At 44.8% G+C, this 17,634-nt stretch overlaps 1 long non-coding RNA gene across 2 annotated transcripts in view; it reads left to right on the plus strand.

The window, feature by feature from the left end:
* The window catches only part of LOC135282210 (uncharacterized), a 51,732-nt gene that overhangs the window by 10,463 nt on the left and 23,635 nt on the right, over positions 1-17,634 (plus strand). Inside the window, exon 1 of one of the 2 annotated variants that reach the window (XR_010348503.1) lies at positions 6,971-8,191. The exons of the other annotated variant lie outside the window; for it this stretch is intronic. This is a non-coding gene — a long non-coding RNA (uncharacterized LOC135282210). Of the gene's footprint in view, positions 1-6,970; positions 8,192-17,634 lie in introns of those variants that run through there. 2 annotated transcript variants of the gene reach the window in all.

The following is a 17,634-nucleotide window of genomic DNA, read 5'->3' on the forward strand; positions in this document are numbered from 1 at the left end:
TGAAAGAACAACCCAAAACTTCCAAAACAACGATTTCTGTGGGTTTCAGTGATGTAGCCTTGTCCCTTAAGCCATGACTACTGTACTATGACTTATTATAATGCTGTGCCATGAAACACCTCATAAAAATGTTATTTCCTCTGCTTTCTTCTGAGCCTTTACAAGAAAATTGCTTTCAGTCTGCTCAAATCCTGTTACTTTTCATAACAACCTCTTCTAAATAGAAGCAGTGTAATTAACTTAGATTGATAAGAACAGACCAGAAAAATAAGGGAGATGTTTAACTTTCTTTCCCCTTATTTTGTTTATTGCTTTGTCACTTACCAAAGGTTGGAAGGAAGGGAAAAAAAAAAAAGTAATTGGATGGTTTATAATTTGTGACCATTTAAAAGAATAAATGACCTGAATCAAAGGTCAAAGCCTTTGTGCTTTCTGCAGTAGAGAGGTTTTTGTTTTGTTTTCCCCTGAATCTTTTTATATTGGAAAAAAAGAAAAAAAAAATTAAAGCAGAATGAAATAAAAATCCTCCCTGTGCGTGTTCACGCACGCCAGGGTTCCGAAAGGCCCTTTACATCTTCTGATTTAAATGCCTTTTTTTCCTTAAAGCTTGCAAATATCAACAACATTCCTGCACACTGTAATCAAATACTTTCCCAAAAAGCCATGGAATGTGCCATAATTTGTCAAAGATCCTCACTGACAAGTTTTTAGTAAAGTCCACTACAGCAAACCCTCCTCGGCCCCCTTGACCCACGTAGCAAGAGACCTTTGACCCTATTTGGGCCTCTTTTATGAGCTTCTTTCACTCTGACCAGATGGCTAAACTATCAAAGGTTTTTATGAGTAAAAACTGCTTTTCAAACTCACAAGTTGTATATTTCTCTCCATGTTAATGTGAACTATCAACCCAAAGGCTTTAAATTGAAAACACAAAAGGTGCAGCGCAGCTGCCGCATTGTGCCGGCTGGGTGGGGATGTTTGCAGAGTAAACAGCTGATGGCCACATGAAGACAGTTTAAGGCCAAATAGTTTAAAAAAACACCCATCCAAACCCCAATAAATTATTTTTCCCCCGGATATTGTTTGGAGCCTCTGAACGGGGTGTTTGCATATTCATTCGCAGCTCCCCCCAGCCCAGGCTCCCTCCCTGCCTGCAGAGCGCTGCCCCAGTGGCAAATTAGGACTAATTAGACCAAATTGTGTCAGAAACAAAAATAGAGAGATTACACACTTCTAAATCAGTTTGAATTTCAATGCAAACATCTCTGAACACCTGGACATCACTTTCTTAGAGCTGTTTTGTCCCTTGCTGCCTGTGTGCTCTCAGAGTTGCACTGGGGAGGATTTTTAATCTGAGATTTGTTGTTACTGTACAGGTCAGATACTTTTTTTTTTTTTTAATGTAATATACTCCTATATGTCTTTTATATAAATTATCAATGTACTGTATGTGTTTCACAGTGTTTGCTCTCCCTGTTTTTAACAGGTGTTTACCAACTTTTAAATCAAGATCCTATAAATCACAGAGAGATTAATAACAAAAAATCATAGCCCCCTAGGTTTTCCCAAGAGAGCTAGGGAATATAATCTGCTCTTCCTCTTTCTCACAGGTCTCCAAGAGCTCTTTTTTAACCCTTCCCAGTCTGCCATGCCATTCTCTCTGTGGAGCATTTGTTTCATTAATGAAAAGTCTTGTGTTGTTCAAGTGGGAGAACTCCATTTAACATTCTTAATGAAATTACTTTTATGCAAGGTGTTCCTTTAATTCACTTGGAAATGAGGGACTTAACTGGCTATGTATCTTTTTGAGTCAGATATTCTCTCCTCTCACTTAAAATCACAAAAGGGTTTTGTTTGAAGGAGAACAGTGTAGTCCAAGTAAGATAAAAGATAAATATTGGGAAGAAGTCCCTGCTTTAGTGAAGCCAAGGTGTCTGGTAACACCAGGCTGCTAGATCATGTGCTCATCATGCTTCCTGAAATCCCAAATCCCACAGGCCAGGGCTGTGTCTTCTCATCAGCAGCTGCTCAGCCCTACTGTACTCGGAGCTGTCAGTCATGTCAGCACACATTGCAGGAGAATATAATGTACAGAGAAAGAGATGTAAAAATGTGTCAATTTTTCTCATACCTGAGAGAAAAAAAGAAATCAACTTATCCTTCCCTCCTGTCTAAAGCTTTTCACTTTCTCAGATTTCTTTACATGTGACTTGTTAATCCATCAGTCTTGTTTATCCAACCAGGTTTATTAATGACAAATGTTGCTGGCCTTGCTGAGTTATGACTGTAAACTGAAAGAATATGAGGGCCAAGGTGAAAAGGTGATTTCTTTATAACAGCTGTAATTTATCCTGGGCTTTGGCCAGGCCTTTGATTTTGGACTGGCCCTGGATATAGTATTCCTACTGATTGCATTAGAATAGCCCTCAGGGGTCATGCTGAATTCCAGGGCCCTGGAACCAGTTAGAAGAATGGAAGATGACCATATGTGCAGGGTTAGGGAATGATAATAAGGTGCAGCACAATACCAGCCCGGGTGTTGTGGAAATCCTCTGCTCTGCCTTCTGCAGGCTGTCATTCATATCAGCATTGCATAAGAAATGCACCCCAGCCTGGCCAGGGGGAGGAGAAAAGAAAGCAGGAAAAAAGAAATTAAGTCTCTTAGTTAGTCCTTGGGTTCATTAAATGCCTCCTGCCTGAGAGGGCTGGAGTGTCTCGTGTCTCCTCTGTGGAGGATTCTGAAAGGACAGGAGGGGCCGCTGCCATCGAAAGCAGCTTCAGCAATTGCTTTCCTCAGGTGTCAGTTCCTGTGCAAAAGCCACCCTGCCCCTGTCCCACAAAGCAGGAGGAGATGAGAATATGAGGGTCCCATCCTGGCTGTCTCTTGGTGAGTGTTCCTGTTCAGGTCACAGCCCATGGGATGGCAGCAGTGCTGCCAGGGCAGGGCTGGGCTCCAGGGGTGCTCTCCCCTCCTGAGCCCTTCCCCAGCTCCAGGGAACCCTCACCTCTGCCAGCCTGCCCAAAAGCATCTCTTACCAGCAGCACATCCTCTGCCTTGCCTCTTGAAACTGCTTCACTTCCCGTGGAATTATGAGGGTTTAAAATGGAGTTGTAAGGAGAGCACAAGGCTGTGTGTAATTTTCCTAGCTCAGGGTTAGGGCACTGTACTGGAGAGGTAAAGGGGCTCTGCTCTAGCAAATATCTGCATTATTTCATGTCCCATTCTGAAGTGCAAATCATAAGAAACTACAGGAAACAGGAGGTCTGGGCTCACCTGCCCTCCAGGCAGCTGGATTTCCACTTTGTAGGTGCAAACAGCTGATCCCACCGCAGTGCCACTTGTACAGCTCAGTGACACACACTGCTAGGGACAAGTTTTCACAGGTGCAAGATTGCCTTTGAAAAGAGATCAATCCACCTCCTAAAGCAGTTTTATTAACTGTTGACAATTCCCATTATTTCTCAGGCATGGCTGCACTGTCACTCTTGGGCAGTCCTGGGGAGCTCGTGCTCTCTGCTGGCCTCAGAGGCTTTGGGCAGGGTGATGCTGTACCTGAGCTCCACAGGGCACAGCCGGTGTCTCAGCCAGGGCAAACCTTTCACTGTGGGGACCCAGGCCTGGCTCTGGGGCTGCACACCAGGCTGGACACGCTAGTCCTGCTGCCTGCCAGGCTGTCACTGCGTGCTGCAGCTGTGATTTGCTGCCTCGAGTCACTGTTTTCACACCAGTCAGTCTCTATTAGCACACAGCCTGCCCTCAGCTCTTCCTCCCATGTGCATCTCTTGGCCTCTGCAGTGTTTCACCCTTGCCATGCATTAACTTATTAATGCTCCAGCAGTACTTCATCAATTCAAATGGTCCAGGCTTTACCCAAGGCCAGGATGAGCCCACTCTGATTCACCTTGTCAGGGCGCATCTGAGCATCTTCCTGAAGTGCTGCAAATGCTGCTCCTAAGCAGTGAAATGCACGTTCATGTTCTCTCCAAGGATGAGCTCAGGCAGTGGAATAGCTGGGATCAGGAGGGAGACATTAGGCTTTGCTGAGAGGTGGGAAGGAGAGGTGAACATTTGTGAGGCACTTGCTGCAAGAATTTAACATACAAAGCCACTCAGGCCCCAGCTTTGTGTTCTTCACAGCCAATATTTCAGAAAATGCAGCCTTAAATTCCCTTATGTTCTGACTGCACAATTAACAGCAAGGCATCAGTCTGCATTAACAGAACGCAAACTATTTGAAGTTTCATTACTAAGTATGGAGAGGCTGTGGAGTTTTACCTCAAAATCCATTTCCATTCCTAATGAAGGAAAGCAATTATGTTTATTTACATGTCCTTGTTTCTGAGCTGTGTTTTATATATTTATATGTAGTACTCAGAGCCTAAAAGCACAGAGATAAGGTACCTGAGTATTTGGGGAGGGGGCAATCAGTGGTCCTGCTAGAAATGCTCCACATTTCATGTGAAGCTTTCCATACCTCATTACTTCATTAAGAAGCACCAAAACAGTCACTTTTGCACCAATTCTTAGCCCAGCTGGAGCTGGTGGTGCTGTGGTGGGGTGCTGCTGTATTCCCAAACCACTGCACCACAGTGGCATAAACACAAATTCCCTGAACAAGAGCAGGGCAGTTTGTCAGCACAGGCAGTCATGACTGACAGATGCTTGCAGGGCTGGCTGCTGCAGCTCCTGCCTGCCCCTGTGTCATTCTGGCTCTGCTTGGTGATAACTGGCTGAGAGGTGGGAGCAAACAAACAAGGAACTTCTTCAGTTGCTCAGGTAGATCCATTTGTCAGCCTGACACTGCTCAGTCTGACACTGCTGCTTGTTCGCCCAGAACTTTGGCACTGCTCATTTAAACAGGCACGTTAAAAAGAGCAATAATAAAATTGCGTCCCTCCGTTTGTCCTGGAGGGCTGGGCAGAGCCCTGGAAGGAGCAGGAGGAAGGGAAATGCAAGCCTTTCCCAGGTAACTGCACCTTGGGCTCACGTCGAGCAGAGCCCTGGTTTTATCTGCACATCTGACATGGCACTGGCCTCACTTGCAGAAAGCTGACCTTGTGTCAAACAAGATGATCTGACTGACATTTTCTATTTCTGGAAATGATTAATCTGTTTAGAAAAAGTTCCGTTAAGAAAAGCCTTGAAGTTTCCTTCTAGGTTTTCATTGATTTCTGAAAGATTGAGTTACATTTCCCATTCATTAGAGACTGAGGAGCTGCTATTAGAGAAATGCTGATCCCAGTGCTGGCTGGTGCCTTTGAGCTGTTGGCAGGGGCTGCCCAGGGGGGTTTGGAGTGCCCATCCCTGGAGGTGTCCCAGGAAGGGCTGGAGGTGGCCTCAGTGCAAAGCAATGAGCAGCTGTACTTTCCTTTTACCTTCACCTCCACTCTGCTCAACAATTCCATCTCAAAAGTCCCACAATGCCTTTTTTACCCCACAGAATGGCAGTCAGGGTTCTCTCCAATACTTTTTGCATTTCATTTTTCCCCAGCCTGTTCTGAGCTATAAATACTCCCAGGAGCCATTAGGCTCCTATCAGATGCATTCATATTTGCCCTTCTTCTGGCATTCCAGTCTCCAGCTGAATCTGATAAGCAGATCAGTCACTGCCATGTCAGCTGAGAAGAGCAATGTTGTACCTTAATATTTGTCATCATTACCCAACACACCCATGCAGAGCAAGCTGTGAGGAATGCAGGTTTTCATGCTTTATCAGCTGTAACTAAACATCTGGTTACAAAAAAAATGAATCACTCAAAGTTAATGAAGGTTATGATTTCATATAATCCTTTTCAAGCAAAACAAATTCCACTGGAAGAATATAATAGATTAACTGTGGAACTGAATCAATTGAGGTTTTGCCATCAGTTATTTATAACCCATCCGGTTTCCATTCTCAGCTCAAACTCTGTTTTGTCATTGCCAGCAGGACTTTTGCATTTCTTTTTAAATGTGCTCTCGAATGCATTCATTTGGTAGTTTCCTAGAAACATAACCACTGGTTTAGTTAGGAGTTCAAGCAGATTAGTTTAGTTTGTGTTACTGGAACACTGCTTTTAACAAGTGAGAATAAAATGCAGGTGTTCCTTAAATTCAGGGCTTGTGTGCAATACCAGGGTCCAGCTGCAGAGGTGGAGGGATGTGGCTTTTCTCTCCATCAGCAGATCTGAACTATTTCACACCCAGCAGGAAGATCTTGGCAGTGCCCTGCCAGGATGAGGAAGGAAATCTCAATTTCCCCTCTGGGATGGGAGGGGCTGAGGCACTCTGGTGTTCAGAGCTGCTGCCCAAGGTGGGCAGTGCTGTGCTGGACAGGAGGCAGAGAGCTCCAGGGAAGCCAGAGGCAAAGGAGGGAGAGATTTTATGCTGGTGCTCTTGGAGAGAAGGTTGGAGTTGGCTGGGAAGAGCAGGCAGGCAGTCTGACAGCTCTGGGCAGAGCAAACCAGCAAACCAAAGTAGGGGAAAATGACAGACCGGAAGTCTCCCAAATTGAAAAGGGATGCATGAGTGCTTTAAAATCACTAAACAATTTCCTGGCACATGGGTGACAGAATCTTAGGATGTATGACAGGGGAAAAGTGCTTAAATTAAGCCTCTGGATTGTATTCCCTATCAAATTATTATTTATCGTAATGTAATTTAGACTACTCATTTGATTTCATGCTAAAAGCAAAACTAAATAAAACTGCTTTCTTTTTAAGAATGCTGCTCCCTGCAGCCCTGAGTCTGGGATTTAGCAGACTAATGGGATCAGTCATCCCCTACTTAAATACATCCTGGACAGCATTCAAAGGAATGTGGTTGTTTGTGTCCAAACTGGGCTGTCCTCTTTTTAGCATCTCTGAAAATAAGTGAAGATCCTGGAAGTGCTGATGGTGCCAGGGCAGGGCAGGCTGTGCCTGCAGGAGCATCTCTCCCATCCCACTGGCCCATGGCCTGCTCTCCTTGACTTCCCCCTCTGGGTCTGGGATTCAGTGACCAGGCTGAGTGTGCTTGTGAGCAGTGGGAGCAGTGCATTGGCATCCAGCCTGCTGCTGAGTCCCTAAAAACGCAGGTAAAATGAGATAATTCACATTAAATAAAAGGCAGGAGTGTTGGATACACAGCAATTCAGGTGGGAGCAGTGGGAGCGCTGCATTGGCATCCAGCCTGCTGCTGAGTCCCTAAAACCTCGGGTAAAATGAGATAATTCTCATTAAATAAAAGGCAGGAGTGTTGGATACACAGCAATTAAGGTCTGACCCCCAGAGCAAACCAAACCTTCCTATGGGAGCAATCCCTGAGGGCTCAGCTCTGTCCCCTCGTGCTGCCATGTAAATCCAGAACAGTTTCCTTTGATAAATCTGGGAACGGGACAAAGCCACTGCAATTAATCATTTAGTGATGAAGTACGAAAGCAAATGGATTCGGGATCTTTCTGGAAGGTGAATATGAACACAAAAATAGAGTTGCACTGCCAGCCCCCTTTCTGCTGGATAAAGTTTCACATCCTTTAAAGGACACCCAGTTGTCTCCTCTGTGTAGCAAAGATCTCCCACCTCTTTCACAAAGCTCCCATGACTTATCTATTTTTGTTTTTCCCAGCTGTTGTTGTAAAATCTGTTATCTTTAATGTATTACCCTGAAAAACAACACACCTTTGAGAAGGCCAGTGGACTGTGACATAATTAGATGCAAAATGCACATCTAAAAGCTGTTTACTTCCTGTAACACCAGGATAACTACTAATGAATCACCCACTCTGGGGATTCTCAGTTTGTAACTGGATACTCCACAAACTTCTTATCAGATCAACAATGATTTCTGTCAAAAAAAGGGCAAAAAAAAGAAAAGTGGGGGTGGGCAGGTTTTTTTTTTCCCCCTGAAACCAGAGTTTAGCCTATATGCACCAATTCTAAAGCATTTTTAGCATGTCAGGCAGAGTAGTCATGGTGAGTTTGAAGGGATAAGGGAAGATAAAGTGTATCAAAGCAGGATCTGACACTCGTGATGCTATGCAGACCTTTCTTTCTGAGAGCATCTCGCGGGCTGGACTGACAGCAGGGATTAATCCATGCAATGGCAATAAACAATAGTTGAAGTGGGGTTGAGGCCTAACACCTGGATGTTGTGTTAGCCGCAGCCCAGGAGCCTGCTTCACGCTGGGGCTGAATTTATGTGATTCTGGCACTGTTGCTTTGCCAGCGACAGGTAAAACTGCTCAGCCCTCATTCGTGAAAGGACTTTTTTCCGTTTTTTCCATCTTTTTGTCCATGGCTGTGTGATGCAGATAAAATGCTTCAGCATGTTTCTGTAGGGCCTCGTTGCCAGGTATGAGCGGCTGAAGCGCACAGGTTGCCATTGCGTGGTGATCTCCACATCCATATTTATCCATAGTTATCCATATTCATCCATATTTACCCAGGATCAGCCTTTCCCTGGCTGGCCACGGGCACCCTGAGGTGGGTGCGGGGTCCCAGGGGTGCAGCTGAGTTTCCCAGGCAGGACAGGGCTCCCCTCCCCGCAGGCCGCACTGGGGCCATGCCGAGCATTGTCCTCAGCAGAACCGAGTTTGTCACCTCCGCTCAAGCGTGTCAGCCCTGCCCAGGGTGCAGAGGGGAAATCTCCCCTTATCTTCCTCGGGGTGACCCTTCCTGGCTATAAAACTTGCCAAAAAGTTTGCCTAAAGAAGCCGAAAGGGCATGGAGAGGCTGGAGCTCCAGCAGGGATTTGCGGGAAGGCCCGGTGCAGCGAAACCTCGGTGGGAAGTTCACCGTGTGGGGGCTTTTCTCCATTTTTGACCTCATTTACTCTTGTGTATTATCTCTGACTCCTCAGGGTCAGCCTATGTAGGTCAGGGATTCATTGACATAGATGTTCATCCCTCTTCTTTACAAGGAAAAAAAAGGCAGGGGGGAGAAAAGGGAAAGTGGGTTGGACAGACTGGCAGAAGGCCCCAACAGCCACGTCCAGAAAGTGATCCAGTGGGAGGATGTGAGGGGATGCAGCAAGAGGAAAAGTGGTGCAAGGGATGCTTTGGGCCAGCAGTTTGGAAAGCCATCCGAATTGGGAGCCATCACACTGCTCTTTGTGGGATGGACCAGCCTGAGAGCAGAGCACTGCAGCCATGGCGCACACAGCCCCAAGCACACCTAGGCTGGAGCTCTTCCAGCTGCGTGGTTCAGTAAAATTACTTGGAGGATTTAATTATCGTAGTTGTGCACTAGGAGATCCCCTGAGAAAACAAAGGGAAACGGGATGTATTTGCTGTTTCATGCTCTGTTACAAGCATTTTTTGCATTCAGCAGCACCAAATGATATGAATTGAAAATCCAATAGCTAAGATGCTTGGCCAAGCTCAAGAGATTTTGCTTAGGAAAACAAGGAATTAAATCCAGATTTCCCAAATCCATGTGCAAATTCCATCCTGCCAGTCTGGGTCACTCACAGTGAATGAAATCAAGCTTTGACAAGGGGCAAGATCCCTTTGGCTGTAGTTATCTGGAGGTAGAAGTGGCTATTCCACTTTCACCTGTCTCATCTGGCTCTTTATAACCACCCAGTCTTTCCTCAAACATAGCACTGAGAAGTATCAAATATATTTTTGTGAACCAACCATTCTGTGTCAGCTCCTGCAGAGACATTAATTTGAATAAGTAGCTGTGATATTTTTTCTTCAATGCCTTTCTCTGTCTGGACAAATAGCACAATTTCATCCCCTTCCTCTGCTCCTAGGCCAGTGTATTTAGATGTTACAGAAGAGATTTTGAACTCACTGATCGCTTGCCAGGCCCAAGGTCTGAGGCTGTAGGCAGTGAGGTGTCTGGAATACAGAGGTCTGCCTAACTCAGTCCCACTCATGTGTTACTGGAAGCATTTCTGCTAAATTCAGCCTTACCATCAGCCTGGTCATGTTTACAATGTGGCCCTTTTGGAATAGATGGGAAGGATTTGCAAAGTGAATGTGCCTATAAAATCTCTTATTTCCATGCATCATTTGAGTGATTGTGTGTGCAGGAGGACAATGACTGAGTTGTTTCCTATGTATTCAGCAGTTTTTTCAGGCAGCAGCGTGGGCACAGTGGGTTTTTAGGGGCATTCATCAGTGCCCTCCTCTGTAACCTGCCTCACAAGAGTTCACAGAACTTGATTTCAGGAATGTTAGATTTCCAGAAGGAAAAAAAATAAAAATGCATCAAGCAAAGCTTGGAAATGCTGGCAGGCAGGGGAATATTGCACATTAGGGCAGCTGCTCAGCCTGGCAGAGTGCTTGGAGCCCAGCCATTCCACTGCCTGATGACTGCACCTCTGAGGCCTTTTTCTGCCCATTTTTGGGTTGTTTTTTTTTTTTTTTGCCCAGTTCCTTTAGGCATTTAAAAACCTGTTTCTGGCCATGAAGGCTGCTTGGGAAGGGAATGTCCTTGCTGTGGTCATGAATAGGGGAATGTCTGCTGGGTGAGTCAGAGCCAGCTGCAATTAGGTAGGAGCCACTTTGTGAAACATCTGATGGTGGGGCAGGAGGAGCCTGTGGGGTTTAGGCTTGGTTTTACCAAGACTCAGCACAGTTTAGGCACCAGTTTGTGCCTTCCTCCTCTCTCAGCCCTCCCTGACTTGTCCTTCCATGAGGACAAGAGTGTCGTGGCTTTTTCCTCAGGGCCCAGCACACAGAGGCTGCTCTGAAAACTCTGGAAGCTACTAAAATACAGATAATGCATTCACAATATTGGCTGGATCATCAGATAATTAAACCTTTACGCTAATGAGCACCTTGTAGCAGAAACAGATCTTGCTCACAAAATTTCACCTGTGATTTATTTCTTGATCCACCAAATGTTGCTCACAGGTCTACAACATCTTTTAATCTAAGTGTTCCAAACTGCTTTCAGAACAGGAACTCCCAGGTCTGGCAGCAGCACTGGGTGGGGGATACCCACCTTGTTCATTTGCATTCATTGAACTGCTGTACTAATAAAACAAAGAAAAGCAAATGGAGTCTGTATCCAGCTCTGTTTGGTGATAAACCTCCTTGTCACTGCAACAGAAATGAACCTTTTGTCAGCAGCTCTTAACAGGAGGGCTGCAAAGACCCCACTTCCTAAAGTGAGGAAACGGCCAAGAAACAGCAGAGCTCTGACATCTGAATTTTAATACACCAAGCCCTTAGGAAGCTGATGGGGAGGGGGGAAGTATTTGTGCAAAATGGTTTTATTGGACTGTTTTCTCTCCATTCAGGAAGAGTAGTTGCCCTAACAATGGCACGAATGTAGTGTATCGGTGAGTTGTATCCCTTGAACTCCAACTTACAGAACAAAAGACTTCTAAGAAGCATCCATGCAGCAGATGTTTAGTTATCTGAAGTGTCAGAATGCCAATTAGATATTGAACATGGCAGGAGGAGGGTGGAGTTTCCAAAACAAATGAATGATGAATAGGAACAGTTCCCGAGTTTGGTCTAAAGTCCTGCTGTTCTTTTGTAAAATGATTTGTGGCAAATTTGTTTTGTCACTGAGGCATAGTTCCCCTTCAGGATTTAAGTGATTTTTATAATCACTCCAAGGAAACATAAAAAAAAAAAAAAAAGGAAAGGGAAAAAAAAAGGAGAAAGAATATGAGGATAAAACTCTTTATTTGTTATGAAGAACAGGGTCTAAAAATGAACATGTTTTAAAGTGTAACCAAATAATCCTGTCTTCCATGTGGTTCATACATAGGGGCTACTCCCCCACAGTGAAATCCTAGCCTTGCATTGCAATAGAAAGGGGATTCTTTCTCAGGAGGGAGTGGAGAGGGGGGGCAAAACATGAATGAATTCAGTGGAAATCGTTTGTTTCAGAGATTAAATTTTACATTTTATTGCTAGTCAGTGCCAGGGTAATCTTGTACCTGGTGGCATGAAGGGGGTTAAAACAAAATCAACGAGGTTACAAAATGCCTCTGCAGCTGACTTGCATTTTTATTGTCATTGACCTCAGTAAATCATTGCTAGAAATTAATATAACGTGCACATTTTCAGCTGAGTGCTCTGTGTTTAAAATACTCATCTTTGACTCACAGTACGCTCTGGATTATTCTTCTAAACAGTCACACACAACTTGTAAATGTACTCAGGACAACTGATCCTGTGTGTCCCTGGCAAATAAGAATAATGCTGGGCAGAATAAAATAGCAGGCAGCAGAGAGGAAATTGGACTTGCATTGACTTAAATAAGCAAGTGCTGTGACAAAATTGTTTAGTTCTCTTTTGACCTTTGGAGGTCACGTTTGACTATTTATGCTATCTCCTAATGCTCTACTTCTCCCTGCCTGGTAACAATTATGTGTTTATGCTGTGCTTTGCCTTCCCAGTTGGTATATTAAACAATCACTAATTACTGCATGAAAATATACATTCCTGTTTTGGAGCTTCCTGTAAGCACCCGCTCTATTTAAACAGGCAAGTGAAAACCTCTGTGTTTTAGTCCTGTTAAAACAAAGGCATAGAAACCAAAATATTAAAAAACTGACTCTTTTTTTATCCAGATATAGGAACAAACAGCAAGATTTATTTTGGGGAGGGGGGATTTGAATGATGTGGGTATATTTGGAATTTTTTTGCAGCAGTGTAATCAAAGGAAAAGCTCGGCTGAGCACAATTTTAATGGACATTTTGTGATCATCTTTACTGTAGTATTTGGCCCTTTTGTCTTAGGTGGGGTATTGCTAAGAAAGCTGAGAAAAAGGCCTTTTTTACTGTCCTACATTTGACAATTGCTGTCAAATTCAGCAGGAAGGACAATAAGAATTCAGGGTCTCAGAGTGATCACTGAGTTCTGCTGCTTTGGGAGCTCTCCCTGTTCCCACTGAGCTCCACTGACGTTGTGTATTTCCAAAGGCTGCCAAGCCAAAGGGAAGCTAATTTAAGGTTGGATCCTGATGCTCTTATTTAAGTGAAAGAGATTTGATGTTTAAGATACTCAGAGATTCCATTTTCAACTAAGCAGCAGCCACCAAACACTTTCAGAAAATATGAATAATAAGTTTTCATGGAAAGCATCCAGCTACTGTAAAACCTCTTTGTTTTCTTTTTTTATTACTGTTTTTTCTGCCTCTTTTTTAAATTGTCTCTCCTTTAGTTCAGTGCTGCAACTTGAAAATAATTCAGGCAATTTATTGTTGCTACCATGGAGAGACAGATTGAGCAATTCCCCCCACCGGGGTATTTCAATGCATTTCAATAAGGCTGTTAAGCACCACATAGGTCATGCACTTTGCCCACCTGGTTCCTCGGTGTGTAGTGCTTAAAAGTGTAGAAATCTGATAAAAAATTGGTTACAAAATACAATTTTCTTCTTGCACTTTTAGTTTACAAACTTTATTTCCACACTGAACATTCCTCAGAGAGATCAGTTTGTGCCAATGACAGTGCTGGGTGATTTCTGAGCTTCCTGGCCAGGCTTGGTCCTGCTGCTTTTCCTTTTGGAAGTGCTGGGCAGCTGCACACAGCGAGTGTTGGTTGTGCCCAGCCATGGCCAGTGAATCAGCAAACAGAAATCACCTCTGAAATCTGAATATTCACTTCTATATTCTCCTGAGTATTCTCTTGCCTTGCACTGGAATGAAGTCAGCCCCGTGGTCTGGGTGCCTGTGCTGCTGCAGGAGGGGGTCAGGGTGTGCCAGGCTGTGCCCCCCCCAGCAGGAGGCACACAGTGACAGAATCGTGCTGCCCATGACGTTGCAGTACGTAAAGCAGTGAAACGGGCAGGAAAGCCATTTCCCAGGCTATTTCCTGATTTCCTGCTCTCTGCATTCCTGCACATAAACCTTTAATTCATTTCAGAATGCAGAGGTCATGACAGAAAGTCAGAGGATAAATATACCCTTTTGACAAACAGAAGGTTGACAGCAGTTTTTAGCTGCACTTTCGGGGCCAGGTGTTTCCCATACACTGTATGGAAATGTGGCCATGTTGTGTTAGTGTTTCAACTGTAAACACTCTGCAGCTTTATGCTCCAAAATAATTTCTTGAAGGCAAGGCAGAAATGTTCACAGGTCTGTCTGTCCAGGGAGACCTGGGGTTGCAGTGACCTGGGGACTGCATGGTGTGAAACGAGTCACAGAGTCAGGATTTGTTTGTCAAATGTCCTGCAGGGAATTGCTGCTGATGCAGGAATTACACATTTCATATTCTCTTATGATGGAGCAATGCAAATATTTGCTTTTTGGTAACAAAGCAGTCAAAGACTTAACTGGCAAGGAGGCCATTCTGTGATCCCTGAGTATTATATTGCAATTTTTTGTGCTGGTTTATTATGAGAACAGACTGTGAGTGAAGGGAGAGTTTTGTCACTATTATACAAGAGGAGATAGGTTGGACATCAGCAGGAATTTCCCCATGGAAAGGGTGGTCAGGCTTGGCAGGGGCTGCCCAGGGAGGGTTGGAGTGCCCATCCCTGGAGGTGTCCCAGGAAGGGTGGAGGTGGCACTCAGAGCTCTGGGCTGGGGACAAGGTAGGGATGGGCACAGCTTGGATTTGATGGTCTTGGAGGGATTTCCAACCCCAATGGTTCCATGATTCTGTGAAACACAGGGATAAGGTACAGAGTTATGACTGGTGGCACTTCTTTGCCCAGGCCAAACAATGCATTGTTCCTTGCAGATATTTTTCAAATAAATCTTTGGGCTGTGGGAATGATGAAACAGAAGCATGGCCTGCACTGTGCTGAGCTCAGAGTCGTGCAGAGAATCTCCCACCAGAGAGAGGAAGTGAAAATCCTGCAGTGAAATATAGAATGCATAGGATTTGGTACCTGCCAGGAGGGCTGCACCCCAGGGAGTGAATGCTGCACCCCCAGGGCACGGTGGCTGCCCACGAGTCCCAGCTCAGCCTCTGGGGACGTGCCACAGTCCAAGTCAATAAAGTGCAGGAGTTTTGTTTAGCTAAAAAATCTTTTGGATTAGATGGCTCAACTTGAAATGATCCTCTGATAAGCAGAGAGAAAATACACCCCCTCATTTGCTGTTATTTGGAAAAGAAGAGCCTAAAGAGGAAAGGGATAACTGTGAGTGCCTGGGAGCAGTGAGTTCAGGGGGGTTGCAGATGGTCCTTAAACCATAAGAGCCTCTGGGGCTTCCCTGCTGAGACACTGTCTTAAAAGATAGCTCTGTGCTTTTACCTCTTGTGGCTTTTGGTTGGTTTGTTTTGTTCGTTTTTTCCCTCAGCAAGAGACAGATTTGATCGTTCAAATAAAACTAGAATAGGACCTGCCTTTAAAGAAATAAAAAAAAAAAAAATCAGAGGACAGGGGGCTGATCTCCCTACTGCAAGTGCAAGATCTTGTGTTGTGCTTCCACTTGCACAAGGTGTGGGACTTGGCAATGATCTGTTGGACCAAAAATATCCTGGGCTGCTAAGTAAGGATAAGGAATAGCAAAACAATTGGAGAGAAAATGGATGGGAGAATAAAAATCATAGCAAAAAAGATTGGAAAGAAAATGGATGGGAAAAGAAAACTCAGTTTATCTTTTTCTGCTGTCTTCAGCTCCCTTCTCAGCCCCAAGGCTTGGGGTTTGTGCCAAGGATTTCCAGTCACACACAGGACAACTGAGAACCCACAGAAAGGGAGGGGTGGATGGCACCGAGGAGCTGTTATCACCCAGATCAATGTTTCCTGCAATCCAAACCACTGTAGTTTGCTTGAAATGAATTGATTGCAGCTGTCCAGATGTCACTGGCTCCCAGCAGCTTCCAAAGTGACTTTTCCCCTTGGAAAACTGAAGATTTTCATGTACTTCCCTCATACATCAGGTCTCCCAAAGGATATCCAAGTGTTATTATCCATTATTTTGCTGTTATTATCCCTTATTTTGGGTGCTGGCAGTGGGTGACCAACACAAACCCCCTCTGCAGCTGTTCCAAAAGCTGATGGATAAAACCTGGAAGATGCTACTGAGAAATAAAACAATCCCCTCTGCACATTACTATTATTATTTGCCTTACAAATCAACTTGGTCTCATTAGATACCAAAGTTTGAAAGCAACCTTCAAACAACCCTCCTTGCCCCATCCTCCAAATAAAAGGTGGAGGAGATAAATAGATTAGGGTCCTGTTTGCATATTGATAAGAAAAAGTACATTACATCAATGTAACCAAATATCTTATCACAGCCATTGCAGACTTCAAGGTCCCCATTAATATGAGAGCAGGGGAAAACCTGAGTGTTGAAATCGGCCCATGGAAGAGTTTGGTTCCCCTCACTTTGTGTGAGGTGATGGGAATTACTGTTCAGCAGGGACTGAAGGAAGTGTGGCATCCTCTGAGGTGGCTCAGCTGACCTAAGCCTCCTTCAGTCCCTCACGTGCCTTAAAGTGACTCATGGACAGCAAAGTTTGCCCCAAACTGTGGCAGCAACTCCCCCTGGCCAGCACAGCAGCAGCTCCTTCATTCACCAGCTACTGGACTCTAAGGGAGCACAGTTGCCCTTTCAGATTTTTTTTTTTTTTTTTTTAAGTTGAAGGAAATTTGGGAAAGGAATTTCTAAGCCAGGATGTCAGTGTTGCAAGGATGGATGTGTGTTTTGTGCAGCTCTTCACCTGACTCTGTTTTCCTGCTCAGCCACCTCAGAGGCCTCTGGTTTTGCTCTTTTCCCGGGACAGCAGCAGATTTGGGTGTCCTTTTGGTGTGTTGCCTTAGCTCCAGAGCTGCTATTTAGTGATGCCAGCGATGATTTCCTTTAGTGATGGTTGTTCTGCCTGGCCCAGCCCCGGGGTGGGAGCAAGGAGCAGGTTCTGTGCTGGGATATTCAGCACAGCCTGTGAGGAAGCTGAGGGCTGAGAGCTGCTCAGACAAAGTTTGTGACCTTCCTTCTTCCCCTTCACAAATTGGGTGACGCGATGGGATTCAACTTGGGCCTTGCACTTTAGCCATTTGTGATGGCTTCTCCACTTCCAAATTTCCCCTGAAAATAACAGAGAGAGCAGAGGAGCATTATGGGCTCTGCAAGAAAATCTGCAAACCTGCACTCAGACAAAGGAAAATAGAGAAAAGCAAAACTTGTCTCTATTTAACAAGGTGAAAGGTAAAAAACCAAACCCAGTGTATCAACTGTAAGGCACAGCCAGGGCTTCCTCCCCAAAATCCCTCAGTGAGGAGCTGTCCTGGGCAACAGCGACCCAACAATTTCAAAGTTTCTTTTTTTCTTTCTCCTCTCGGAAAATCCGGGACTCCAACCTGAATGATTGTTGCATGCTAAATAATATTAGCATTTAAATAGGCCAGCATTGTAGTTAACAACTGGGTGAGAGTAATGGGAGGGTGGCAGAGCTGGGTTCACACCTCTGCCCCGGCCCTTTCCTACCCTCAGCTGCGCAGGGAGGAGGCAGCGCCTCTCCCCCTTTGTTTAACATCTTGGCAGGGATAATGAACATCCAGCAGCAGCTATAAAAAGCTCAAATCCTAGGCCTGGCTTTTAGTTTTCCCTCCAACTGTAAACCCATGTCTTGCTCCAAATATGACCCCGGTCAAGAAACTCTCCATAAGCTGCTTGAAACACATTTAAAAATTCTCTTTTTATTTCGTTTAATAAGCTTGACAGGCTCTTGCCCATAAGGAGGCTGCACAGAATATGTGTATACTCAGGTGTCCTCATTGTCACAGCTGAGATGTTGATATGTTGCC

This window comes from Passer domesticus, chromosome 16, assembly GCF_036417665.1.
Source record: "Passer domesticus isolate bPasDom1 chromosome 16, bPasDom1.hap1, whole genome shotgun sequence".
NCBI lineage: Eukaryota > Metazoa > Chordata > Aves > Passeriformes > Passeridae > Passer > Passer domesticus.